Source organism: Carcharodon carcharias, chromosome 2, assembly GCF_017639515.1.
Source record: "Carcharodon carcharias isolate sCarCar2 chromosome 2, sCarCar2.pri, whole genome shotgun sequence".
Lineage (NCBI taxonomy): Eukaryota > Metazoa > Chordata > Chondrichthyes > Lamniformes > Lamnidae > Carcharodon > Carcharodon carcharias.
The window spans coordinates 230,939,018-230,950,549 of record NC_054468.1 but is presented as its reverse complement, the minus strand read 5'-3'; the positions used below and the strand labels follow the sequence as shown (position 1 = coordinate 230,950,549).

General features: G+C 42.9%; 1 pseudogene; it reads left to right on the top strand.

Moving 5' to 3' along the window:
* The first annotated feature begins 6,472 nt into the window (after window positions 1–6,472).
* Window positions 6,473–7,574, top strand: LOC121275297 (annotated as a pseudogene).
* The last annotated feature ends 3,958 nt before the right edge of the window (window positions 7,575–11,532 follow it).

The window sequence follows — 11,532 nt, the reverse complement described above, 5'->3', positions numbered from 1 at the left end:
GAGGGTTTGGACAAGGGTTTATAACTAGAGAAGATCACTTAGATAAGCTGGAGTAAGAATTTGGAAATGTTTCAACATGTGGACAAGTGTCTTGCAGAAGGTGCCGCTGGAGTAAAGATGAATGAAGGGATGATGGCTGTACAGAGCCTTGTGAAGAAGGTGACATGTATGCCAGTGATATTTCTGTAGAATTTTCACTCAGGAACATAGGAATAGGAGGTGTTTCTCTCAGCCTGTTGAGCTTGTTCATATTTCTTAATCTTCTTCCTTCCAGTTTAATCTTTTCCCCATCGTTACCTTCTCCAGATCCCAAAAAATCTATCATCCGCACAGTCAGACAATTTTCTTTTATTCGCCTGCCTCAGCACTGATCATTGTGGTGTCCTTAACATAGGGCAGAACTTAGCCCTCGATGTGTGGGTGGATCCCACCGGCTCGGCGGCAGGTGGGCACCCAAATTTTGCTGCTGAAACGGGCCCCGCCGCCATTTTGAGTGAGCTGGCCAATTAAGGCCCAAACGGGCATATGCGCGAAAGAGACTAAATGCTGTCTCAGGGAGAGTGCTGAAAGTTTAATAAACCTAAAAAAAATCAAGATAAAAAAAATTATTAGCATGTCCCCCTCATGTGACAATGTCACATGAGATGGGACACGTTAATGAATATTACATAAAGTTTTTTAAAACAGACATGAAACCTCATCCCGCCAGTGGATGAGGTTTCATGTTTTTCCAGAAGCCCGCTGGGGCTCCTGGCCTGCCCGCCAGCCTTAAGGTTGGATGGGCAGGGCCTTTTATTAGCTTAATTATCCTGTCAATGGCCTCAATTGGACACTGACAGGTCAGCAGGCGGACAGCTAATTTTGCTGTCCGCCTGCCTTCCTGAATATTTAAATGATGCGGGATGATGATGGGGGTTCCTCCCGACGTCATCCCACATCATTTTCACATCAGCGAGCGGGCCCTGCCCCCAACTCACTGACAGAAAGATTCTGGATAGTTTCAGTCACAACCATCCTTTTGCTTTCTCTGATTTAGCCCATATTCATTGCACCTCAGAGTGCCCTACACTTTGGCTTCTTCCTTTGGGGATCAATTGCTCAATTAGCCAAGTATCAAGATTTGCTGAAATCCAACACAAGTGATAGAATTTTAATGTTATTGGAGGTGTCCAGAAAACTTCAGAGGTATGTTCACCCTGCCATAATTCCCCGCTGACTCCATATTACTATACTATATGAATCTGGGGCTAGGAATTTTCTTGAGTGCTCCAGGTCCACAGATCTCACTTTGTCTAGCCTAAATGTTTCATTATCCCCTCTCTCAGATACCTTTCAAGTACATTATCCACATTGAAGCTCAATTAGCTCAGTTGGTTAGAAATATAGAATGACACCAATGTTGTGGATTCAATCCCTGGTCTGATTGTGGCAGTTTATGGAGGGCTGCCTCCTTGCCTCACCTGATATTAAAAGGGAGTGGCTCCCTTTAAGCCATATAACCACTTGTCTATGGTTCCACTTGGTCTACGGCTAATTACTGTGCATTATCCACAGCAGGTATTCAAGCTTAAAAGCCTCTTTTTAAAGATTCATGTTATCTTACTTTCCATTATTCAAAAAAATTTCAATTGGGCCTAGTTTCCTGACCTGCTTCAATTTCCGTAGCGCACTGGCAACTTCCTTACCTGAAATTTATTTTTCTGTTGATGCCTTCATCTGCTATTTCTCTGCAAATAAACGTCTTTGCTGGGGAGACTGTCCACACTGTGAGCAATGAGAAGGAGAATGCATTCAGTTGTATTTGCTATCTCCTGATCACTTGCTACCATAAAGGGCGATGTTGACATAGTGGTAATGTCACTCAACTAGTAATCCAGAGGCCCAGGCTGATGCCTCGGGGGCATGAGTTCAAATTCCACCATGGCAGCTGGTGGAGTTTGAGTTCAATTAATAAAATTGGAATTGAAAACTAGTCTCAATAACTATGAAGCTATCATTGATTGTGGCAAAAACCCATCTGGTTCATTAATACCCTGCAGCGAAGGAAATCTGCTATCTTTACCTGGTCTGGCCTACATATGACTCCAGATCCATAGCAATATGGTTAACTCTTAACTGTCTTCTGAGATGGCCATTCAGTTCAAGAGAAATTAGATGCTGCCCTTGCCAGTGATGCCCACATCCCATGAAGAAATAAAGAAAAAAAAATTCAGGTGGGCAGTGGGTACATATCTGCCCAATATCTGCCACCAAGCACTAATTTTCATGATTGGGTAGGTGGAAGGAAGGGATGCAGGGTGACTTGCAACAGACGGGTTGATATTTGTGGAGGAAAGGTGAGTATCTGCGGTCCAAGTAGTGGATAAGCAATTAGTCAAAAAGTTTACAATTTCCATTTTTGATTGATTTCTCCAAGGGCACTGGTTTGGCAACTCTGTGTACAATGTCATTTGAAACAAGAAAGAAATCCTTGCATTTATATAGCACCTTTCACAACCTTAAAATATCACAGAGCAATTTATAGCCAATTAAGTCTTGGAAACACAACAGCCAATTTGCACAGAGCAAGCCTCGCAAACAGCAATGTCATCTGTTTCTGGTGTTAACTGAAGGATCAATTTTGGGCAAGACACCAGGAGGACTCCCATGCTCTTCTTCACAATAGTGCCATGGGATCCATTTTATGCTCACCTATGAGGGCAGATTAATTTTGATTTGATTTCTTGTCAGAAAGGTGGTACTTTCAACAATGTGGCAACTGTTATGTTGGAAATCATTTTTTTTTGTGACATTAAAGAAGAAACTCTATAGGCTCTCATTTGAACAGAAAACTATACTAAAGTAAAGGGCAGAGGCTATTCTAATGATATTTAACAATGCCTGGGAATTTATTTGGTGCTCTAGTACATTTTGAGGCTCCAAATTTACTTCATACTGTTGAATTATTCTGTTGTTGTTTATGTCATATTCTAATAATTGAGAATAGATTTCCCTGTAGAAAATTAGCAATTTAATTAGGGACTTCTGTAGAAACACTCCTAAAATATTTTCATTTAAACTTCAAATGCTTCACTTTAGTTTTTTCAACTTTTTTTTCCTCTTAAAGGTCTGATTCATGGTGACCTATCGTTTTAGCACCATCAGCTATCTGTTACTTTACCCAAGAGTCCATCCCTCAAACTGATCAGGAGCAAGAGCCCTGTCAGATTTCCTTCTCCCTAGCTCAGGGGTGCTGTGGGAAATTTACAACAACCATGTTATCTCAGCACAGATGATACCAAACCTGAGATCTTTCTGTTCTCACTATTGGTCAGAATCAGAATATCAATTGATTTCAAAATTCCTCAGGACCACCACCTCTTGATGGGGACCACTGCAATCTCCTTAAAAACAGTGGAAACTCAGTTGTGTTGAGCCTGCTCTATTTCAGGGAGTTTCCTGTTTCACCTTGTAAGGTGTGCAACCTCTCTTCATTCAATGCAAAGTGTCATAAATAGTGGCCGTACTCTTGCATTTGAGTTGGAAGACTTCTCACTGCAGGGACTCAAGCACATAATATGACACTTCAGTGCAGCATTGATGAATCTGGAGACTGAAAGAGGATTGTTTTCCATTTTAAAAAAAGATTAACTCCTAGGGGGACCATGGGTGATCTTTGGGGGGCATGTATCAGAGATTCTGGCCACCAAGGGCAGGGATTGCCCAAGGTGTCACTTCTGCCAGCCTGCTCCACCCAAATGAGAAGCCAATCTACCAGCCCTGAGAGCTGTGGTGAAGGCAATACTGCAGGGCATGACATCATGATCTTGTCGTGAGCAATTGGATTTTGAAACATGAATTCTCAGCTGCAATTCCATTTTACAACTAGGGAGAACAGCATGAATCTTTGTTTCTGTGGAGCCAGCATTTAATATTTCTCTGTCCTTCTGAAAATCATGTGAGGTTGTTGGGTAAACTGTAAGTACCAGCCAAAGGGTCACCACCAGCTTATGGTCAGGGAACCAATGCTTATGTAGATATATAAAAATGTAAGTCTATAAAGTGGCTGCCAGGTTTGGGTAAATAGTTTCAGTTAAGTAAGTGGCTCACCTCTGTACTCTGAGACTTCAAGAACATCAGAAATAGAAGCAGCAGTAGACCACACAGCCCATCGGGCTTGCTCCACCATTCAGTACGATCATGGCTGATCTTGGGCCTCAACTCCGTTTTTCCACCTGCTCTCCGTATCCCTTAATTCTGAGAGATCAAAGATCCGCCTATCCCAGCTTTAAATATATTCAACAATGAAGCATCCACAATCTTCTCGGGTAGAGGATTCCAACGATTCACAAACCCTTTCAGTGAAGAAATTTCTCTTCATCCCAGTTCTAAATGATCGGCCCCTTATCCTGAGACTGTTTCCCCCTTGCTTTAGATTCCCTGACCAATGGAAACGGTCTCTGAGCATCCACCTTATCAAGCCCCTTCAGAATTTTGTAAGTTTCAATGAGATCACCTCTCATTCCAATTCACTCAGCCCCTCATCATAGGACAACCTCCTCATGGGATCAACTTAGTGAACCTTAGCTGGACTGCCACCAATGCAAATATATCCTTTCTTAAACATGGAAACCAAAACTGGACACAGTACTCCAGATGCAGTTTCACCAAAACCCAGTAGAACTATAGCAAGACTTCTTTATTGCAAGGGGATTAGAGTGTTTTTTGCTAAGAGGCCCGAGTGTGATGAAGCTACTGTCTATAATACTTTGGAAAATAGTTTCCTTTTAGAATAGAGGTTTAGGCTGCAGATGTATCTTATTTGGATTAAAGTCAGTTGGTCTGGGTGCTTTGATGTGTACTAGTTTTGATATGTAAGAGAAATAGTGTGCATTTGCATTTTTTGAATAGAGCATTCAAGTAGTGGGGTGAAAACTTGACACCTATCTAGCAGCTACCAAGCAATATGTTTATATTACTAATAAAGCTGGTACAATGAAAGGAGTTTTATTGTTAGAGAGGTTTAGTTCAGAGGTTGTTGATACAATGAGAATGAACATTCAATGGGCAGTGATAGGTATCACTTCAGTAGTCTTTGGGTGCGTGCAACAGAGGCAGTGTGAGATCAAAAGGTAGCTGTAAGCCTCCAACTGGCTCCACAGGAAGCAAGTGAAAGAACCTCATTTTGAATTTGTAAGGTGAAAATGATTTGCTTGGTGTTTGGTTAAGCCTATGGGTTGCTATTGCCTTAATGGAGATTAGTTTGGGAATTTGTTAAAAATTATGATAGTAGTAATTTGGAGCCACGTGCAAATATATTTTAACCTGTGTAACTGAATAAAATGTTTCAAAGAACAAAGAAAAGTTCAGCACAGGAACAGGCCCCTTGGCCTTTCAAGCCTGCGCCGATCATATTGCCCGTCAACTAAAACATTTTGCACTTCTGGGGTCCGTATCCCTCCATTCCCATGCTATTCATGTATTTGTCAAGCTGCCTCTTAAACACCACTATCGTACCTATTTCCACCACCTTCTCTGGCAGCGAATTCCAGACACTCACCACCCTTTGCGTACAAAACTTGCACCGCACATCTCCTCTATAGTCTTCTCCACTCACCTTAAATCTATGTCCCCTAGTAATTGACTCTTCCACCCCGGGAAAAAGCTTCTGACTATCTACTCTGTCCATGCCACTTATAATTTTGTAAACCTCTATCAAGTCGCCCCTAAATCTCCGTTGCTCTAATGAGAACAATCCAAGTTTCTTCAACCTCTCCTCATAGCTAATAACCTCCAGACCAGGCAGCATCCTGGTAAACGTCTTCTGCACCCTCTCCGATGCCTCCATATCCTTCTGGTAATGTGACGACCAGAATTGCACGCAATATTCCAAGTGTGGCCTAACCAAGATTCTATACAGCTGCAGCATGACTTCCCAGCTTTTGTACTCAATACCCTTGCCGATGAAGGCAAGCATGCCATATGCCTTCTGACTACCTTATCCACCTGCATTGCCACTTTCAGTGACCTGTGGCCTTGTACACCCAGATCCCTCTGCCTGTCAATGCACTTAAGGGTTCTGCCATTTACTGTATAATTCCTGCCTGTATTAGACCTTCCAAAATGCATTACCTGGCATTTGTCCGGATTAAACTCCATCTGCCATTTCTCTGCCCAAGTTTCCAACTGATCTATATACCGTTGTATCCTTTGACAATCCTCTTCACTATCTGCAATTCCTCCGACCTTAGTGTCATCTGCAAACTTACTAATTAGCCCAGTTACATTTTCCTCCAAATCATTTATTTATACTACAAACATTTACTTTAATATAAAACCTCGAGAACTGGTGGTCTGGTTCCTGAATTTAGAGTCGCATCTCAAACATAACACTTAAAATTATAGGCTATGATAGTTGTTTAAAGTTTCCCTCTGGGATTTTTAAATAACTCCGCTTTACAAACTGCATCAGCCATAACACGAGTCTCTTACCATGGGTAAATGCCATGGTCTTCGTACAACCAGGGAGTTGCATAACCTTCGGCGTGATCTGAAATGGCATGATAAGCAATACAAGAAGGTTCACTTGGGGACTGCCCTGAAGGCCAACCCATTTGGTGGTGCCTCCCATGCCAAAGGAATAGTCTTGGAAAAAGTTGATGTTGGGGATAAGCAGCTCAGTTCTGCTATCAGAAAGTGAGTTCACGTCCAGCTGATAAGAAAATCACGGCTTTTGTTCCAAATGATGGTTTCTTGAATTTCATTGAGGAAAATTATGAAGTTCTAGTTGCTGATTTCGGTCATAAGGGTCATGCTGTTGGTGATATTCCTGGGGGAGAATTTTCCCCCCGTTGGGGGAGTTGTGCGGGGGGTGGGTGCGGACCCAAGCAGCGCCCTCGATTGGGTCCGTACTGCCATTTTACGTGGTTGGGCCAATTAAGGCCCGCGTGACATGCACCTGGAAGCATTGAGTGCTCCCTGTGCAGGTGGAGACGGGGTTCCCTGAGTTGAGGCCTGCGCTCTTTCGCATGTGCGCGCAAAAGAGCACAGAAATCTCCCTGAGGCACAGGCCTGCCTCGGAGAGGTTAGTTTAAGTTTTAAAAATTTAAATGAAGAAAAGAAAAAATTTTGGGACATGTCCCTCATGTGATAGTGTCACATGAGCTGGCACGTGTCAATGAACATTAATGAAAAATGTAATTAATTTATAAACCCTTCATGAAACCTCAAGCCGCCCATCGATGAGGTTCCATGAAAAATGTGAAGACCGCCTGGGCTCTTCGCCTGTCCGCCAACCTTAAGGTTGGACAGGCAGCTCAGTTTATTAGCTTAATTGATATTTAGATGGCCTTAATATGCCTTTTGACAGTTCGGCGGGCGCGCAGCTGCAACTCAGCTGCGCGTCCGCCAAAGTGAAAATCAAAATGACGTGCGGTGATGTCGGGACGCCCACCCGATATCACCGTGCATCATTTCATGCCTCTGCTCGCCGACCTGAATATTCTGGCCCTGATTTCCATTTCAAAGTGGTGAAAGTAGCCAATGTATCTCTGTTGCCCCTGTACAAAGGCAAGAAGGAGAGACCAAGATCTTAGGCTTTTCAGTGTATCAACAAAGATGGAAAATAAAACATTTTAAAACAGATGTTTGACAAAGCTAAAAAAAAGGCCAACATGCGATTTGTCTCCCTAATTGCTTGCTGCTCCTGCATGCTAACTTTCTGTGTTCCTTGTGCCACCAGACCCAAGTCTCTTTGAACATTAACATTTACAAGTTTCTCACCTTTTAAAAAATATTCTCCTTTTTTATTCTTATGACTAAAGGGGTGAATTTCACATATTATACTCCAACTGCCATTTGTTGCCCACTCCCCCAACTTGTCTACATCTCTTCACAACCTCTCTGTGTCCTCCCCCAGCTTACCTTTCCATCTAGTTTGGTATCATCAACAAACTTAAATAGATTACTCTCTGTCTCTTCATCTAAGCCAATAATATAGATTGTAGATAGCTGAGGCCCCAGATCCTTGCAGCATTACATTATTCACTGCCTGCAACTTGAAAAAGCTCTGTTCATACCCATTTTCTGATTTCTATCTGTTAACCAAACTTTTATCTATGATAATATATTACCCCAATTCCATGAGCCCTTATGTGGCCTGTTAACATTTTATATGGCACTCTATTGAATGCCTTTTGGAAATCTAGGTATACTGCATCTGTTGGTTCCCCTTTATTTACCCTGCTAGTTACATCCTCAAAAACTCTAACAAAACTAAAACAGGGTTTCCCGGAAGGAAAAGCCATGCTGACTTGTTTTAACCATACTATGTTTTTCTAAGTGTATTGTTAACACTTCCATAATAATAGGTAATAATAGATTCCAGCATTTTCCCAACTGACGCTAGGCTAACTGGCCTGTAGTTCACTGCTTTCTCTCTCCTCCTTTCTTGAAAAGTGGTCTAACATTTACCAACTCCAATCTAGTGGGGCCATTCCTGAATCTAAGGAATTTTGGAAAATCATGACTAGCGAATCCACTATCTCTGCTGCTATGTCTTTTAGAACCCTAGAGGGTGCAGGCCATCAGTCATGGGGATTTTGTCTGATTTTAGTCTCTTAAGTTTCTCCAATACTTTATCTCTGCTGATATTAATTTCCCTAATTTCCTCATTCTTCTTAGTTGCCAGTTTATCATCTGTTTCTGGTATGTAGCTTGTGTCTCCCACTGTGAACACAGAAAAAAAAATATTTGTTTAATGCCTCTGCCATTTCCTCATTCCCCATGATCATTTCTCCTGTTTCTGCTCCTAAGGGACCATCATTTACTTTAACTACTTTCTATATATCGGTAAAAACTCTTCTAATCTGTTTTTATATTTCTAGCTAGTTTCCTCTCATATTCTACTTTTTACCTTTTTATCAACTTGTTGGTGACCCTTTGCTGGTTTCTAAAACATTCGCAATCCTCACACTTTCTACTGCTTTTGCAACAGCGGAAGCCTCTTCTTTTAATCTAATATCATCCTGTTAAGGATAGTATGGATCCTTCTTGCTGAGTTTTTGTTCTTCAGTGAATGTATTTTTGTTGAGCATTTTGAATTGTTTCTTTAAATGTTTCCTTCTGTTCATTTACCTCCATACCTTTTAGTCCATTTACCCAATTAACCATAGGCAGTTCTCCCCTCATATCTATGTAATTGACTTTGTTTTACAGTTTTGTTAGAGTTTTTGAGGATGTAACTAGCTGTGATTGGAATATGCCACTTTCAAACATAACATGGGGAAGAATTTTCCCCCCGTTGGGGGGAAAGTGCAGGAGCGGGCGTGTGCAGGCGCACCTCTGATTGGCGCCCGATTGAGGACGTGCCGCCATTTTACGTGGGTTGGGGCAATTAAGGCCCGCCCATCGTGATGTCTGCCAGGAAGTGCTATCCGCTCCCTGTGCAGGTAGGAGATTCCCTCAGCTGGGTGTGTGCTCTTTCACGTATGGGTGTGTGCTAAGTGCTGCCTCAGGGAGATCGGCGCCAAATTCAGAAATAGTCAATGCACAAAATTAAAATTTCCTTGACATGTCCCCTCATGTTACACTGTCACATGAGTTGGGACATATTCATCATTTTCTTTCAAACTTTTATTAAATTTTTAAAAACCTACATGAAACCTCATCCCACCTGTGGATGCTTTTTCTGAAGCCCACCATGGCTCCTGGCCTGCCCGCCAACCTTAAGGTTGGATGGGCAGGTCCATTAGCTAGTTCATTTTGTTTTTAAATGGCCTCAATTGGCCATTGATAGGTCGGCAGGCGCACAACTGATTCAGTTGCACCTCCACCGACCTGAAAATTGAAATGACGCGGGGTGACGTCGGGAGTCCGCCCAACGTCATCCCACGTCATTTTACGCATCAGTGAGCGGGCCCAGTCCCTGCTCGCTGATCTCAATATCCTGGCCATGGAATTGAATGGTACTATCATCACTGTTTCCCAGCAGATCTTTCACTATGACATTATTAATGAACCCTGCACAATACTAGATCTAAGACAGCTTTATCCCCAACCCGTTCCACTATGTACTACTCCAAGAAACTGTCAAGAAAATATTCTACAAACTCATCGTCTTGACCATTCTTGCCAATGTGATTGTCCAAGTTTGTATGAAAATTACAAATTATCATTCCCCATGATAATTATTACACTTCCTTTGTTACAGGCTCCTACAATTTATTGTTTAATGTTGTTGCCAAAGGTATAGCTTGTGTTCCCTGACTCTTATTATTTCTAATATTCACCCACACTGTTTCTATCTCATGATCTTCAGAGGCTAGATCCTTTCCCGCTAGAGGGTGGAATTTTCCAGTCTCCCCTGTGATGGGGTTAATGGCAGGCAGGGGAGACAATGCAGCAGGAGCTGAAAAATGGGCTTCTTGGCGGCATAAAATAATGGTGGGAACGTGCACTCCTGCCTGTCATGGTGGGTCGCCATTCCTGCCAGAGGCCATCATTAACTGTTTTATGTTCCATTAGTGGGATGCAGATGAAGGGCTGACTGGAATCATAAACCCCCCCCACCCCCCTCTGATTTTCCATGCTGCCATTGAGATATCACGCCGGTCAGGAACACATCCAGACCAACGAGGCGTGCACATGTCGGACTTACCTGCAAAAAGGCCTAGGACAGCTTACAGAGATTGGAAGGGAAGATGGAGGACTCCAGCGACTGAAGATCCCAGAAACCCATGTGCAGCAGTAGGTGGTTGGAGCATCCACCAGGTGGATCTTTGAGCTGCAGTAGCTTCCAGGAGGTGCAACTTCTACTTTCATGGTCTTCTAGGAGGTGGATCTGCTATCTTTGGGTTCTTCCAGGAATTGGATCTTCTATCTTCGCTAATGATTGCACAATGTTCAGCACCATTCGTGACTCCTTAGATACTGAAGCAGTCCATGTCCAAATGAAGCAAGACCTGGACAATATCCAGGCTTGGGCTGACAAGTGGCAAGTAACATTTGAGCCACACAAGTGCCAGGCAATGACCATCTCCAACAAGGGAGAATATAACCATCGTCCCTTGAATTCAGTGGCATTACCATCGCTGAACCTCCCACTATCAACATCCCGGGGGGTTACCATTGACCAGAAATTGAACTGGACTAGCCACATAAATGCTTTGGCTACAAGAGCAGGTCAGAGGCTAGGGATTCTGCAGTGTGTAACTCACCTCATGACTCCCTAAAGACTGTCCACCATCTATCTACAAGGCACAAGTCAAAAGTGTGACTTGCCTGGATGAATGCAGCCCCAACAACACTGAATAAACTTGACACCATCCAGGACAAAGCAGCCCACTTGATTGGTACCACGCCCGCAAACATCCACTCCCTCAACCATTGACGAACAGTGGCAGCAGTGTGTACCATCTACAAGATGCACTGCAAAAATTCAACAAGGGTCTTTAGACAGCACCTTCCAAACCCACGACCATTACCATCTAGAAGGTCAAGGGCAGTAGATACATGGGAACACCACCACCTGGAAGCTCTTTTTCAAGGCATTCA